This window comes from Myotis nattereri (genome assembly GCF_964212035.1).
Source record: "Myotis nattereri genome assembly, chromosome: 2".
NCBI classification, from domain to species: domain Eukaryota; kingdom Metazoa; phylum Chordata; class Mammalia; order Chiroptera; family Vespertilionidae; genus Myotis; species Myotis nattereri.
Window position 1 is genome coordinate 94,676,056 of NC_138076.1, and position 17,316 is coordinate 94,693,371.

The 17,316-nt window shown below is 37.9% G+C and overlaps 1 protein-coding gene across 4 annotated transcripts in view; it reads left to right on the plus strand.

Moving 5' to 3' along the window:
• LRCH1 (leucine rich repeats and calponin homology domain containing 1) overlaps positions 1-17,316 on the plus strand; it is a 259,404-nt gene that overhangs the window by 130,839 nt on the left and 111,249 nt on the right. The gene's annotated exons all lie outside the window — the stretch shown is intronic.

A 17,316-nucleotide genomic window follows, 5' to 3' on the forward strand; every position in this document is an offset into this window, starting at 1 on the left:
TGCCACCAGGGGAGCAGGCCTAAGCCAGCAGGTGGTTATCTCCTGAGGGATCCCAGACTGTGAGAGGGCACAGGTTGGGCTGAGGGACCCTCCCCCCGTCAGTGCACAAATTTTTGTGCACCGGGCTTCTAGCCCTATATAATAAAAGTCTAATATGCTAAGTGTCCAACCATTTGACCGTTTGACCAGTCACTATGATGCACACTGACCACCAGGGGTCAGATGCTCCAACATGTAGGTTAACTTGCTCTGGGGTCCGGCTGATTGGGACTGAGCGAGATGGGCTAGGCACACCTGGAGCCCTCTTCCAGTCCCTCCCCAGGCCCAATCATGCACCAGTGGCGTCCCTCGGCCTGGCCTGCATCCTCTCTCAATCCGGGACCTTCTGGGGGATGTCAGAGAGCCAGTTTCAGCAATCTTAACAGGCCAGGCCAAGGGACCCCACCACGAATCCATGCACCAGGCCTCTGGTATTTAAATAAGGTGCAAAACTGTCATACTTTGAAGCATTTTCTCAGTCCATTGAACTTTTGCTTTCTGGCAATTGTTAATCAGTTTGGCTCAAATAAACTCATAAGAATTTTTACAGGTTACGTTGATAGCTCACATCTACTTTATTTATTTTTTTATTGTCTAAAGTTTTACATATGTCTCCTTTTTTCCCGACACATCTACTTTAATATTACTGCATTTTAAGACATATTCCCTAATGTTGAGTCATGACTTTTTATATTTTATTTATTTATTTATTTTAATCCTTACCTGAGAATATGTTAGGGAGAGAGACAGAGAGAGAAAATTGATTGGTTGCCTCCCGTATATGCCCCAACTAGGGATAGAACCCATGACTTAGATATGTGCCCTGACCAGGAATTGAACCCACAACCAACTGAGCCACCTGGCCAGAACTGAGTCATGAATCTTTAAAGGAATTGCTAACTAAAAGGAGAAAATTAAGAAAATGTATCTCTTTTCAGAGGTATTGTATCAGGGCATATAAAAGATGTATGTACATCCTCTAAACTCTTTGAAAGCCAGGGACATATATACATGTATAATTATTTTTGGCACCTATTAAATTGATTTCATGAACATAAAATAGTAACATAGGGCAAGCTTCAAAGTGACCAGGAGGCAGCCATCTTGTTTATTCAATTCTAAAGTCTTTAACTACTGTTTTGAATATTGGGTTTAGTTAAAACATGTCTTCTAGGAATTGAACTCTTAAAATTGACTTATTTGTCTGGGAGTAATTTTGAGGTAGACTGTTATATTCACCTAAATTTTTTAATTGTAGCTTGTGAAATAGTAGGTGACTGTCGTATGTTTACTGACAAATATGTAAAAATTACTGGAAAATACTAGTGGCATCTAATTAAATTGCAAGTCTTCTAAGATGTTGAGTAATATCATTCACATGATAGTGGGTGGTCTGTGTGAGTTCTTCTTGTCCTCACACTACCACCCCACTCCCAGCCACCCTCAAGCTGGTAGCCAGGAGGAGTTTAGAATATTGTGCTGTCTGTGATCATGATATGTGCCCCCTCCACAGCAACCAACGTTGGCATTGTAGCCTTTTCATGTCTTTTCTCCCCTCATGAAAATTATAAAATATATTTCTTCTTCTATTTGGTGAAGAGGCATGGTGGACTTATGTTGACTTTTGGCCTTTGAAGGAGAGGCTGCTAGTCCATTTATTTGAAAAAGAAGCAAGGGCTCAGGATGCTGCAAACACACTGCTTTGTCAAAGAACTGAGTTGCCTTCAATCCAATTTATTGTCTATGATAGTTATAAATGGGAGAATATGTCAAAGAAAGCTTATAATCTAGAAGTATATAATCAAATCATGACATTATCACTAACATATAGTGGGGAAATATATATAAATTTCAGAAAATTAAAGAAATACTGTAAATTACTTTTGAGCACACATTTCAGATGGACTAATCAAATACAGCACATTCTTAAACAGCTTGAATAAATAGGCAAGTTAATAAAATTATAGATATAAGTACTTGAAAACACTTTCCCGAAGTACTTAGAATGTCCCCTCATATTTCTATTAAATAGGAATAAAAAGTTGTTAGATGAAATAGTGCAGAGAACCTGCTTTTCAAACTTTCATAGATTTCATATTTCTATACTTAAAATTAAACATGGTCTCACTGTATTAAAAATTTCTTTTTAAATAAATCACATGTAAAAATTACAAATTTTGTATATTTCAAAGTAAGAGAGATGCCATATGGGAAACATTTACCATTGAGTATACCCTCTGGGATATATTGGGTATTCCAGCAGAGCAAAGCCATGAATATTTGATGCTGATAGTGATAATGATAGCAACAAAGATGATGGTGATGGTGATATGTCACTGCCTACCCAACTTCTTGGCTGAGAGGCTCTCTCAAGGATTTTATCTTAAATGTCAAATGGTTGCTTGGTGTCAGGAACCCAATTCCTGTCTTAGACTAGATATGGGCTTAATTAGCACATGTAAAAAATATCTTCAATGCAGTTAAAAACACATTTTCTACATTTTTTCACATGATCGGAATATCATATTTGTGGAAACATTAATTTATTGTTGCTTATGTAACCTGTGCTTGAAGGATCTAGGCTTTTAATCTTTGCTTCTTGGTGTTTGCTACATTAAGTTATGTTAGTTTATGTGCCATTGTGTCTTTTCCGGTTACAAAGTGTCTTAAACTAAGAAATGTGGCCAGGAACAATAAAGTGATTAAGCAAGACTTATTCCTATAGAGGAACAAACATTTTGAACCTGAATTACACAGGAAAGCCTCACAAAGTTTAAAATCTATTTCAAGACATTGGAGAGGTTGCTGTTGATGAGACTCATGGAAAAAAAAAAAGTACCTTAGGAAAATAGACTAGCAAAACTCTTGGCAACCTTAGGGATGTTGTGATTCTAAGAATAGGGATCTTGGCTTTAAAGTTTCATCTCAGAGAGATTCAGGAATAGAAGGTGCCAACAAATGAAAGTTCTTTACAGCCTTTGATCATGTTGTTTCCAGAACTCTCAGTGACTGATTTTACTTTCCGAGAGTGAAATACACAGCCAGGAGCTGGTTTATTGATTAGAACCCCCTATCTCTCTGAGACATTGCCTGTAAAGAAGAGAACAGTTTTTTGAACAAAATACTATCACACCATAAAAAGGAATCTGTTTTGGCTGCTTTTTCAGAAGCTTGGCATCCTTTTTGGCTGCTAAACAATGTGCAGAAAGAGCCAGCTTCCTGATGGCTGCCTAACCTGTATCTCCACATTCCTGTGGGAGTGGTCATTCTGGGAAATAATCTTTAATCCTCAGAATGTAGCTCTCTGTTTGAGGATTGGAAGAAGCATTCTGTAAACTAGAGTTGTGGTAGGTGGTACAAATTTTATATTTTTTGTTGTGAATGAAAATTATTTTTCATTGTTTCTAAGAATTTAAATTTTACCCCTAAGTCTCCTTGCACTGACATTTCTGAAGAAAGTTTCAATTATAAGATAGCATTTCTTCTTTCTGTAAACCGATAAAATTGATGATGTCTTCCTAACATGGAAAAGGTGAGGATTTTTGTTAAATTCAAGACAAACTTATAAATTCTACATCTTTTAATGAAGATCTCATCTCATTCCAAGGAAAAATGAGAATACTTTATATATTTTAGAACTGGCTTTTGGTAGCTAGATTTTCTTGTGAAATGACAGATCAACAGGAAGACACTAAAATTCAGGTATTTGGAAGTATTATCTTAAAATTTGAAAATATTTTTGTCCAATGTTAGAGTTAGCAGTGGCCATCAGGGTATGATTTAAGCCTTTCCTTTTCTCGTGTGCTTCCTGGGCATTTGTTTTTAAAGTGGAACCTTATCAGATCCCATTTCTTTTATTATATTTTAATATAGCCTATACATGGCAAGACTTTCAAAGAGGGTTTTTCCATTATACACATCACTGATTACAGAAGTTGTTTAGATAAGTGTTTGTATTGGAAAAACAAACAAACAAACAAAAAAACCAGGAGAGACACAAAAGGGACATTATGACTTTGATAGCTAGGTCACTGTTTTCAGTTCTGTTTCTGATCTTAATAGAGTTTTTGAGATCTTTGTGCTGCAGATTTGCTTTCTTAAAATGGGGTGAAGACATACTCCTAATTTATTGTATAGTTTTTTCTTGTTTATAGTAATACTCAACGTTTTTTCTGCAAGCCCAAAATGATCAACCTGCAAATTACATTTATTTTTCTAACTAGACAAACAAAAGCCCTTTGAAACATTGCCATTTTATCAATAATCAACTTCTTATATTTCCTCTAACACAGTAGTTCTCAACCTTTTGGCCCTTTAAATACAATTCCTCAGGTTGTGACCCAACCATAAAATTATTTTCATTGCTACTTCATAACTGTAATGTTGCTACTGTTATGGATGGTAATGTAAATATCTGATATGCAGGATGGTCTTAGGTGACCCCTGTGAAAGGGTCGTTCGACCGCCAAAGGGGTCGCGACCCACAGGTTGAGAACCGCTGTTCTAACAACATTGTAGTTTACCAAGTTCATAACAAGTACTGTACATAACAAGAGGGAAAGAAAGAAAAAAATACTTTAGACACGTGTGGGAATTTGAAATAATCATTTTTGAGCCCTTCAACAGTCTTTACTTTAGATAGAAAATAGCAAAGTGATTTAACAGGTCACACTGTTTCATAAATACAAATAATAGAAATTAGTGGAATTTCTTGGCACGTTATGGTTTGCTCAGCACTTCCACATTTGTTATCCTGTTTAACATTGTGCTTCATTGAATTACATACTCATTAAGGCAGTGCCATAATCATAAAAATATTTAGAAAAATTTCCAGGAGACCAACTAAATATTTAATACGGGAAGGCCTTTGTAATTTAAAAGTTCTTACCGTATTTGTAATTGGTTCCCCGTTTTAATTCATAATACTGTAAATTTGTACATTGTTTTCCTTTATTCATTCACAAGTTTGTCTTAATTTTATATTTAAAAAAACTAAACAGCCCTAGCCGGTTTAGCTTAGTGGATAGAGCGTCGGCCTGCGGACTGAAGGGTCCCAGGTTCGATTCTGGCCAAGGGCACATGCCTGGGTTGCGGGGCATGTAGGAGGCAGCCGATCAGTGATTCTCTCTCATCATTGATGTTTCTATCTCTCTATCCCTCTCTCTTCCTCTCTGAAATCAATAAAAATATATTTTTAAAAAATCACTTTTGATGTTAGTTACCATCCTTTTGGGTTTTTTATTTTCTATTTCTTTCTTTAAAAAAAATGTTTGTTTTTTTTATTGATTTCAGAGAGAAAGAGAGAGAGAGAGAGAGAGAGAGAGAGAGAGAGAGAGAGAGAGGAATAGAGAGAGATGGGAACATCAATGATGAAAGGGAGTCACTGATCCTTGGCCTCCTGCACACCCCCTACTGGGGACCGAGTTTGCAACTGGGCATGTGCCCTTGACCAGAATCAAACCTGGGATCCTTCAGTTCATAGGCCAACACTCCATCCACTAAGCCAAATCAGCTAGGGCTTTATTTTCTATTTCATTAATTTCTGATATATAAATAAAATATAAATTTTATTTCTGATTGCTGTGGTTAGGAAGTCCAGTGCTATGTTCAATAAGAGTGGTGAAAGTGTACAGCTGTCCTTGTCTTATTCCCAATCTTAAGGGAATACTTTTAGTTTTGACCCATTGAGTATACTGTTGGCAGTAGGTTTGTCATATATGGCCTTTATTATGTTGAGGTATGATCTCTCTATTCCCACTTGGCTGAGAGGTTTGTTTGTTTTTTAAATTATAAATGGGTGGATTTTATCAAATGTCTTTTCTGCATCTATTGATATGATCATGTGATATTTATTCTTCATTTTGTTTATGTGCTGTATCGCATTTATTGATTTGCAGATATTGTGCCAACCTTGCATCCCAGGAACAAATCCCACTTGATCGTGGTGTATGATATTTTTAATGTGCTGCTGGATCTGATTTGCAAATATTTTGTTGAGGACTTTATCATCTATGTTCATCAGGAATATTGGCCTATAATTTTCTTTTTTTGTAGTGTCTTTATCTTATTTTGGAATTAGGATAATGCTGAGTTCATAAAATGAATCTGGTAGTCTTCACTCTACTTGAATTTCCTAGAATAGTTTGAGAAGGATAGGTGTTAGTTGTTCTTTTTGGGAAAAAAAAAAATATATATATATATATATATATATATATATATATATATATATTTCCATGTACATTAAATATAATGTAAAGTTCCGTGTACATTAATTTATATATATATATATATATATATATATATATATATTAATTTTTTTTAGAGAGAGAGGAAGGGGAGGGATTGAGAAATAGGAACATTGATAATAGAGAAACAGCAATGATCGGCTGCTTTCTGCATGTCCCCTACTGGGGATTGAGCCTGCAGGTGACCTCTTGGTTTATGGGTTGATGCTCAACTGCTGAGCCACACCTGCCTTGGGTTAGTTGTGCTTTGAATGTTTGGTAAAAGTCAACAGTGAAGCCATCTGGTCCAGGACATTTTGTTGTTGGAAGTTATTTTATGACTCTTTTAATTTCATTAGTTGTAATCTATCTATTCAGATTTTCTTATTTTTACTGATTCAGTTGTAGAAGATTGTATGTTTTGAGGAATTTATCCATTTTGTCCAGATTATCCAATTTATTGGCGTGTTGTTCATAACATTTTCTTACAATCGTTTGTATTTCTGTGGGGTCAGTTATTATTTCTCTTTCATTTCTGATTTTATTTATTTGGGTAGTCTCTCTTTTTTCCTTTTTTAAAATCCTCACTCAAGAAGAAGGGATGGAGGGGGAGGAAAAGAGAGAGAAAGCGAGAGATAGAGATAGTGAGAGAGGGAGAGAAAATGTTGATCAATTGCTTCTCATACATTCCCAGACTAGGGTTTGGACCTACAACCTAGGTATGCGCCCTGACCAGGAATTGAACCAGCAACCTTTTGGTGTATGGGATGATGTTCCAAGCAACTGAGCCAACAGGCCAGGCCTCTTTTTTTCTTAATGAATTTGGATAAAGGTCTGTCAATCTTGTTTATCTTTTCAAAGAACCAGCTTTTCGTTTCATTGATCCTTTGTATTGCTTTTTTAAAGGCTATTTTGTTTATATTTGCTCTGATCTTTTTTATTTCCTTTCTATTACTCACTTTAGGCTTTGTTGTTTTCTAGTTTCTTTAAGTGTAAAGTTAGATTGTTTATTTGAACTTTTTCTTGTTTCTTGAGGTAGACCTATAACAGCTATGACTTTCCTTCATAGGGCTGCTTTCACTGTGTCACAGATTTTGGGTTGTTGTGCTCACATTTTCATTTGTTGCAAGGTATGTTTTGATTTCTTCCTTGATCTCATTGTTATCCCATTTATTGTTTAATAACATGTTATTTGGCCTTCATGTCTTTGTGTGTTTTCCGGTTTTCTTCTTGTGATTGATTTTTAGTTTTTTATCATTATGGTTAGAAAAGATGCTTGATATGATTTCAACCTTCTTAATTTATTGAGAGTTTTTAATGTCCTAACCTATGGTCTCTCCTAGGAAAAGTTCCATGTAGATTTGAAAAGGTTGTATATTCTGCTGCAACCTTTGGGGTGAAATGCTCTGAAGCTATCCATTAAGTCCATCTGGTAAAATGTGTCATTTATGGCTACCCTTTCCTTGTTGATTTTCTGTCTGAATGATTAATCCATTGCTGTCAGTGGGGTATTAAAATCCTCTACTGTGAGTATATTACTTTCAATCTCTCCCTTTATGTACATCAAGATTTGCTTTATATATTTAGGTGCTCCTTTGCTGGGGGCATAAATGTTCACAATGATTGTATCACCTTGTTGGATTGCTTCCTTTCTCACTATATAGTGTCCTTCTTTGTCTCCTACTATAGACTTTGTTTGACTATTAAAGTCAATATTATCTGATATAAGTATTGCTACCCCAGCTGTTTTTTCATTTCCATTTTCATGAAATATTTTTTCCATCCCTTTACTTTTATTCTGTGTGTATTTTGCACTCTGAGGTATGCCTCTTGAAGACAGTGTATACATGGGTCTTGTTTTCTTTTTTTTAATTCTTTATTGTTGAAAGTAATACATATGTCCCTTTTTCCACTCATTGTCCTCTCCCAGCCGGCCCACGCCCCACAGCCCAGGCATTCACCCCCTATTGTCTGTGTCCATTGGTTATGCTTATATGCATACAAGTTCTTTGGCTGATCTTTTACCTCTCCACACCCCCCTACCCATCATCCCCTGCCTTCCCTCTGAAGTTTGATGGTCTGTTTGATGCCTCTGTGTCTCCGGATCTATTTTTGTTCATCAGTTTATGTTGTTCATTATATGTCACAAATGAGTGAGATCATGTGATATTTATCTTTCTCTGACTGGCTTATTTCACTTAGCATAATGCTCTCCATTTCCATCCATGCTGTTGCAAATGGTAAGAGTTCTTTCCTTTATACAGCAGCATAGTATTCCATTGTGTAGATGCACCACTGTTTTATAATCCACTTACTGCTAATGGGCATTTAGGCTGTTTCCAAATCTTAGCTATTGTAAATTGCATTGATATGAACATAGGGGTGCACACATTCTTTCTGATTGGTATTTCTGATTTCTTGGAGTATATTCCTAAGAAGTGGGATTATTGGGTCAAATGGGAGTTCCACTTTTAATTTTTTTGAGGAAATTCCATACTATTTTCCACAGTCTGCATTGCCACCAGCAGTGTATGACTGGTTCCCTTTTCTCCACATCCTTGCCAGCACTTGTCATTTGGGTCTTGTTTTCTTACCCATTCAGCTACCCTATGTATATTGATTGGAGTATTTAAACCATTTACATTTAAAGTGATTATTGGTAGGTATGTATTTATTGCCATTTTATTCTTTTTAACTATTTTCCCGTGTTTTCCCCCTTTTTTCTTCTTAAAGAAGATTGTTTAACAATTCTTATAATAGTGGTTTTATGGTAAGCACTTTGTTTCTTCTTCAATTGTAAATTTTGTCTTGGTTATATAGGTCCTTGCTTTTCATCACTTTCAATATTTCATGTAAATCCCCTCTGAACTGAAACTTTTCTGTTAAAAAAATCAGCTGACAGTCTTATGGAGCGTCCTTATAGGTAGCTAAGTATCTTTCTCTTGCTGCTTTTAAGATTCTCTGTTTTTAAACTTTGCCTTTTTAATTATGATGTGTCTTGCTATGGGCCTCTTTGGATTCATCTTGTTTGGGACTCTCTTGGACTTGTGTGTGTTTTTCCTTCACCAGGTTATTTAAAGTTTTCAACCATTATTTCTTCAAATTGTTTCTCCATCTCTTACTGTCTTTCTTCCGCTATGATGCTAATGTTGTTACACTTCATGCTGTGCCAAAATTTCCTTAAACTATCCTCAGTCACTTTTTTTTTACTTTTTACTGCTCTTATTTGGGTGTTTTCTGCTACCCTGTCTTCCAGATCACTAATTTTCATCCTCTGCTTCATCTAACCTACTGTTTATTCCTTCTAGTGTATGTTTCATTTCAGATATTGTATTTTTCATTTCTGACTGGTTCTTTTTAATGGTTTGTATGTCCTTTTACCTGCTGTGTAGTTTTCACTAAGCTGCTTGAGCACCCTTATAACCTTTTTTGTTTTTAAACTCTATATCTGATATATTGATTCCCTCTATTTCAGTTAGCTAATTTTCCAGAAATTTCTCCTGTTCTTTCATTTGGGGCATATTTCTTTGTCTCCCCATTTTGGCTGTCTCTTTATGTTTGTTTCTACATATTAGGTAGATCTGCTATGACTCCCAGTCTTGGTAGCATGGCCTTATGTAGTAGGTGCCTTCTGAAACCCGATGTCACAGTCTCCTTGATCACCTGAGCTGGGTGCTCCAGTAATGTCCCTTGTATGTGTTTTGTTAACTCTCCTCTTGTAATTGAGTCTTGATTGCTATTGGGCACTTTGTTCATGGTATTGACTCTCAAGATCGCTAATTATGAGAATCAACCCAGATCAGTGTTCAAGCTGCTCTGTAGGTGCTGACCACAGGGAATTCACCTCAACAGGGTCTTTTGCCTGCCAAGATCTCCTTTTTGATATGCTGATTGTGAAACCAATTGGATTCTTTTTATATTGTCTGAAGCTGACCACTGGGTGTGTTTATTCTGGGGTCTCTTGGAAGGGACTCTGGTGCAGACACTGTCTGTGACTGGCCTTGGGCAACCTGTTACAGCTACAAAGCCACCCACAGTTTGTGGCTGCCTCTCATGGGACTGGGTGTGTGTGGAAGGACCAATCTATGCATCAAGTCTGTTTTTTTTACCAGCTATGGGTAGGGGCAAGTTAGCAAATTTCCCATCGCACCCCGAGATCTGCCTCTGCCTGTCTCCATCTGCTGGTAGCCTGTTCAGCTCAGTCACTGAAAAGGCCTGTGGTGGTACTCAAGTTGCATGAGTAAGGTTTCAGTTAGTCACCAGGTAGGGGCGAGTGGTGTTCATCAGATTGGTACAGGTTCAAACTTGGTGCCAGTGTTGGGTTTGAGGCCACTCAGCAAATGGCTGAGGGTATACCACATCTAGTTGTCACTTGCTGGGTGCTCACACCTTTGTGGTGGGTCAGAGTCTCAGAGAGTTGTCAGGGTGAGGCCAGCAGAGTATATCAAGCTCAAACATATCAAGATTTGGCTGTGTGAAGGGAAAGCTTTGCACCAGTCTGGCTTGCTAGGGAATATTGGTCCTTGTCCTTGAGCCACACAACTCACTCTGTCCCAGATTTTGCCAGGAGTTTGATTTCATCAGGGCAGGGTCACTGGAGTCAGGAGGATAGGATTTGTGGATCTCCCATGACAGGGAGGTGCCAGTCAGGCTTGGGGGAAGGTGGGGAGAGTGCCCCCTACCCCAGAGCCACACCACTCAGTTTGCCTCAGATTCTTCTCATACCTCAGTAGAGCAGAGCCACCAGGAGTTGGGAGGGTAGGCCACTGGGAGCCCGAAAGTTGGGCCTAGTGGATCTCCTGTGTGGGAGTGGCACCACTGGTCAAATTCATGGGAAAGTGGGGGAATGATCCTTGACCCAAAGCCACACAACTCAATCACTGGTACCCTTGAGTCTGCCAGGACCACCAGGCAGCTGGCTTTTCCACGGGTGCAAGCTTTGCAGGGTTGGGCAACAGAGAATCTAGAGGGTAGGGCTATTGCATTCCCCAACCTGATGCCCTGTGGAAAGGAGTAGGGTGTAGCACAGGAATTCTAGTGGCTGCCCCTTCTCCTTTCTCCCCAGCCAGAGCCACAAATCCCAGTCTCTCCTCAAGTGACTCTAGTCTGCTTTACCCTTCCTCCACCACAGCCCAGGGTACAATGAGATTCTTTTGCATTGTCCCTTTCAGAGAGCACCTGTGTCTCTAACAGATTCCTGTCTCTCCTTGGTGGACAGAGTGCCCGCTGCTTTTCATAGCCAGATGTTATTTGTGTGCCTCTTCCTGGCTCTGGTGCACTGCGCTGAGGAGCCCAGTTTGGGCTTGAGACCCTGTGTTTCTCATGGGGATCATTGCAGCTAAGATATTCTTCTGGGATCTCAGCCACCACCTGTGGGAGCGAGGCCAGACCTTTTCACGTCTTCACTATTCCCACCATTCTCAATGCAGCTTCTTCTGTAAACCCTTGCTTATAAGATTTCTGATCAGCTTGTCTTCAGTTGGTTATTCAGGTTGATTTCTCTGTATTTTAATTTTAATTCCAGTTTGGTCCTGGGAGGAAGTGATTGTAACATCCACCTACTCCACTGCCATCTTGGATTCCCTCCCAATGTGTTATTTTAAGACGAAGTTACAAGCCAAGTATTTTGAGGCCAAATTCAAAATTGTATGTCTTCCTGGTGAATTTCAGGTTTTGTCATTGTGTGGTGGTTCACTGTATCCCTAAAATGGTTTTCTTGACATATTTTGTATAAAGTTAATACTTATACCTTAGTTTTCTATTGCCCTCATATACCTTTTTCCACTCATTTATTTTCAACCTCTCTAAAGTTTTAGGTGTGTCTCCAAATAGAATATAGATAAATTATTTTAAAAAGCAATCCGATTATCTTTATGTTATGATATATGAATTTAAGCCATTTACATTTGTTATAATTACTTGTATATGTAAATTTATGTTTTCCTTCATATTTTGTGTTTTGTTTATCAAGGTTCTTTGCTTTTATTCTGCCCTTTCCTACCTTCTATTGAAGATTCTGAGTTTTTATTCTAATTTTCCTCTTCCTTTGTTTAATCATTATATTTTTATACTTTTAGTAGAGAAGTTACCTGTAAGTTGTTAATAAAGTTCTGTAGCTAAAAAATATCTCTCTTATCCTCCCAAAATAATAGCATTTATAGAAAGCTTAAACTGCAAGCTCCTCTCTCCAAACTTAGATTACATTTTTATTCTTTATTTTAGGTCCTTGCTTTTAGTCAACTGATTATTGGTAGTCACCCATATTTTTTACCAGATTCTTTGCTCGCTCTTCCTTTTTCATCTCACTCATTTTAGGGTCTACTTTCCTTTATGACATGTATTTTTAAGAAGTTCATTCAGTGAAGGTCTGTTTTTGGTAAATATAGTCTTTTTCTGAAATGTCTTCATTCCCCACCCCCATTATTGAAAGAAGTTTCAAATTATTAGTATAAAGTTCTAGGCTACATTAATATAAACTTTTAAGTTGGCAATTTTTCTATTGTATTTAAAGACATGTTTTCTGGTCTTTGTTTTGCTACAGAGAAACTCTTTGCTAGTCTAAATATTTTAGGTTTGTAGAAAATCTTCCATATTTTTCCTTTTTATTTTTTCCCATATCTTCTCTTTGTCTTTGGTACTTTTGAACTTTATGTGTTATATATACATTACATTAATTTGACTTACCTTCCTGAGTATGAAGATTCGTGGCTCTCATCAGCTGTAGAAAAATTTTAGTCATTATCTTTTTTAATATTGCTCTGTCCTCTATTTCTCTATTATTTCTATCTTCTTTGGGTATTCTCTGTTAGTTATATGTTGGACATCTGATTCTACCTGTCACATTTCTTATAAACTCTTTTATAGTTCTTATTTCTTTACATTTGGGGTGGTTTTCAAGCACAAGAATGCTTTAAACATATTGAGAGTGAAAGTTCAGTCATTCTTTGAATGCAAAAAATTATGGTGCTATCGGATTCCTTAATTGAAAAGACTCTTTGTGAGCGGATATGTGGCACAAGAATTTGTAGCACTACACATTTTGACTTATCAATGAAATATTATGCACTTTCTAATTCTTATAATAATATACTTTTTTCATTGACTAAAAAAACTTGCACTGGATACTAAATTTGTGTGAGTTGTTTTAGTTATTTGATTGCAAAACTGGATGAGAACTAGTCTTGAAGCCTAGACCCATTAAATTGGAGTTTGTGAAAATTTGATTTCATAATTTTCAATCTTTTTTTTGTTGAACTTTGCCTTTTCTGTCTTATTAGCATCCTGCAATCCTACTTCCCTTAAATTAAAGGCCACATGGAATTAGAGCTTTAGGCAAGTGGGTTTTGACTGCAGTCTGGGGGCATAATAGCCAAACCCAGGCTTCACTTTAGTTCCTTGGTGTTCTTATTTCCTTATTAGTAACAATTACAGTAACTGGACGAATGAAAGAAAAAAAAAGTTTTTATAAGAGTTGCTTTTGAGAAAAAGAGACACAATATTAGTTTTTTGTTTTGTTTTTTTTAGTTTCCAAATGCAGATTTAAATATATCACTTCATTTCAAAAGTAATAAAAAATGCTGCAGTGGCTGGGAAGTTGCAGAATATGATGGTAAAAATATTACCCTCCTTTGGAAAGGAATGCTTATGCTTGGAAAACTCAGGGAGGGAAAATATTGATAAGATAATGCCACCAAGAATTTCAAATAGCACTTATTCATGAAAAAAGATATTAGGTGTTTAAGAGACAAAAGGTATGGACTATCAGGACAGATAGAATGATAAACTCTCTTTGAAGTGTGAGATCCAAATTATCAGAAGGTTTGGTCATTTTTAGAGTTGGGTCATATGGAACTGTGTTATCTATTAATCTCTGTTCATGAATAGAGTATAATTGATCTGAAGAAAACTTAACCCACCAGACTCCATATGAGTACATAGTCAGTACAATGTCATTTCCGCAAAAAACATTCTGTAGAAAAGTATTCTGGTAGATGTTAGTAGGTATGCTTTTTAAAAAGTTTGAGTATTGTGCTAATCGATATTGTGACTCTCCAAGTGACACATAACTCTTCTCTTTTTTTTTTTTTCTTTTTTTTTCTTTTTAATCTTTATTGCTGAAAGTATTACATATGGTCCCTCCCCAACCATTAACTTCTTCCAGCCGCCCTCCGGCCCTCAGCCTTTCACCACATAATTGTCTGTGCCCATGGGTTATGCATATATGCATACAAGGTCTTTGGTTGATTACCTCCCACCCACCCGCCCACCTTCCCTTTGAGATTTCGCACTCTGTTCCATGCTTCCATGTCTCTGGATTTTTGTTCATCAGTTTATTTTGATTAGATTCCACATATGAGTGAGATCATGTGATACTTGTCTTTTGCTGACTGGCTTATTTCACTTAGCATGATACTCTCAGGTCCCTCCATGCTATTTCAAAGGGTAAGAGATTATTTTTTACTGCTCTGTAGTATTCCATGGTCAAAATGTACCACAGGTTTTTTACCCACTCATCTACTGATGGGCACTTGGGCTGTTTCCAGCTCTTAGCTATTCTAAATTGTGCTGCTGTGAGCATAAGGGTGCATACATCCTTTCAGATTGGTGTTTCGAGTTTTTTAGGATATATATATTCCCAGAAGTGGGATGACTGGGTCAAATGGCAGATCCATATTTAATTTTTTGAGGAAATTCTGAAAGGGCAAGGACTACGCCCTCCACCTTGCCCCAGGGTAAGGGCTATGCCCTCCACCTTACCCCAGGGTAAGAGCTACGCCCTCCACCTTGCCCCAGGGTAAGGGCTATGCCCTTCATCTTAACTTGGCCATGTGCTCAGCAAGCTTCTTCCCGGAAGATAGTCAAGGGAAGTGCACGCCATCACTATGACCACATCCTGTGTACTCGCGCCTGGCCAATCGGCAGGGCCCACAGTCCTTTCTCCTCCCCTTACCCCAACCCCCTATAAAACCTCTCTCCGCACAGAGTTCTCTCTCTCTCGGCCACTGGAGCTTACCGTTGCATCGGTGAGTGTGGCAGGGGAGCCAAACCTAGGTTTGAAATGAATGACTCTTTGCTTTTGCATCGGACTCGCTGGCTCCCTGTGGGTTCTTGGGAATCATGAAATCTGGGCACAATATTTCCATACTGTTTTCCATAATGGCTGCACCAGTCTGCATTCCCACCAGCAGTGTAAGAGGGTTTCCTTTTCTCAACATCCTGGCCAGCACTTGTCTTTTGTTGATTTGTTGATGGTAGCCATTCTGGCAGGTGTGAGATGATACATCATTGTCGTTTTAATTTGCATCTCTCTGATGATCAGTGACTTTGAGCATTTTTTCGTATGTCTCTTGGCCATCTGTATGTCCACTTTGGAGATGTGTCTATTTAAATACTTTGTCCACTTTTTAAAAAAATGTATTTTTATTGATTTCAAAGAGGAAGGGAGAGGGAGAGAGAGAAACATCAATGATGAGAGAGAATCATTGATTGGCTGCCTCCTGCACGCCCCATACTGGGGACTGAGCCCGCAACCCATGCATGTGCCTTGACGGGGAATCGAATCATGATCTGGTTCATAGGTCAACGCTGAACCACTGAGCCACACCAGCCAGGCCTTTGTCCATTTTTTAATTGGCTTGTTTGTCTTCCTTTTGTTAAGTTGTATGAGTTCCTTGTATATTTTGGAAGTTAACCCTTTATCAGGTGTATCATTGCTGAATATGTCCTCCCATGCAGTGGGCTCCCTTTTCATTTTGTTGATGGTTTCTTTTGCTGTGCAGAAGCTTTTTATTTTGATGTAGTCCCATTTGTTTATTTTCTCCGCCTTAGGACAGCGGTTCTCAACCTGTGGGTCACGCCCCCTTTGGGGGTTGAATGACCTTTTCACAGGGGCTGCCTAAGACCATCAGAAAACACATATATAATTACATATTGTTTTTGTGATTAATCACTATGCTTTAATTATGTTAAATTTGTAACAATGAAATTGGGGGTCACCACAATATGAGGAACTGTATTAAAGGGTCACGGCATTAGGAAGGTTGAGAACCACTGCCCTAGGAGATGTATCTGTAAACATATTGCTACGAGAGATGTCTGAGATTTTCTGCCTGTGGTTTCTTGTTTCCTGACTTACACTTAAAGTTTTTATCCATTTTGAGTTTATTCTTGTGTATGGTGTAAGTGGGAGGTCTAGTTTAATTTTTTTGCACGTATCTGTCGAATTTTCCCAACACCATTTATTGAAGAGACTCTCTTGACTCCATTGTATGCTCCTGCCTCCTTTGTCGAATATTAATTGAGCGTAATGGCTTGGGTCGATTTCTGGGGTCTCTGTTATGTTCCATTGGTCTATATGCCTGTTCTTGTGCCAGTACCAGGCTGTTTTGATTACAGTGGTTTTGTAGTATGACTTGATATCTGGTATTGTGATTCCTCCAACTTTGTTGTTCTTTCTCAAGATTGCTTCAGCTATTCGGGGTCTTTTTTGGTTCCATATAAATTTTTGGAGTATTTGTTCTAGATCTGTGAAGTATGCCATTGGTATTTTTTTTTAAATATATTTTATTGATTTTTTACAGAGAGGAAGGGAGAGGGATAGAGAGTTAGAAACATCGATGAGAAACATCGATCAGCTGCCTCCTGCACGCCCCCTACTGGGGATGTGCCCATAACCAAGGTACATGACCTTGACCGGAATCGAACCTGGGACCCTTGAGTCCGCAGGCCGGCGCTCTATTCACTGAGCCAAACCAGTCAGGGCGCCATTGGTATTTTAATAGGGATTGCATTGAATCTGTAGGTTGCCTTGGGTACTGTGGACATTTTAATGATTCTACCAATCCATCAACACCGTATATTCTTTCAGTTGTTTATATCTTCTATCTCTTTTTTCAACGTCCTGTAGTTTTCTGAGTACTGGTCTTTTACTTCCTAGGTTAAGTTTTATTCCCAAGTATCTTTTTTTTTTTTTTAAATTAAATCTTTATTGTTCAGATTATTACATTTGTTCCTCTTTTTTCCCCCCATAACTCCCCTCCTCCCAGTTCCCACC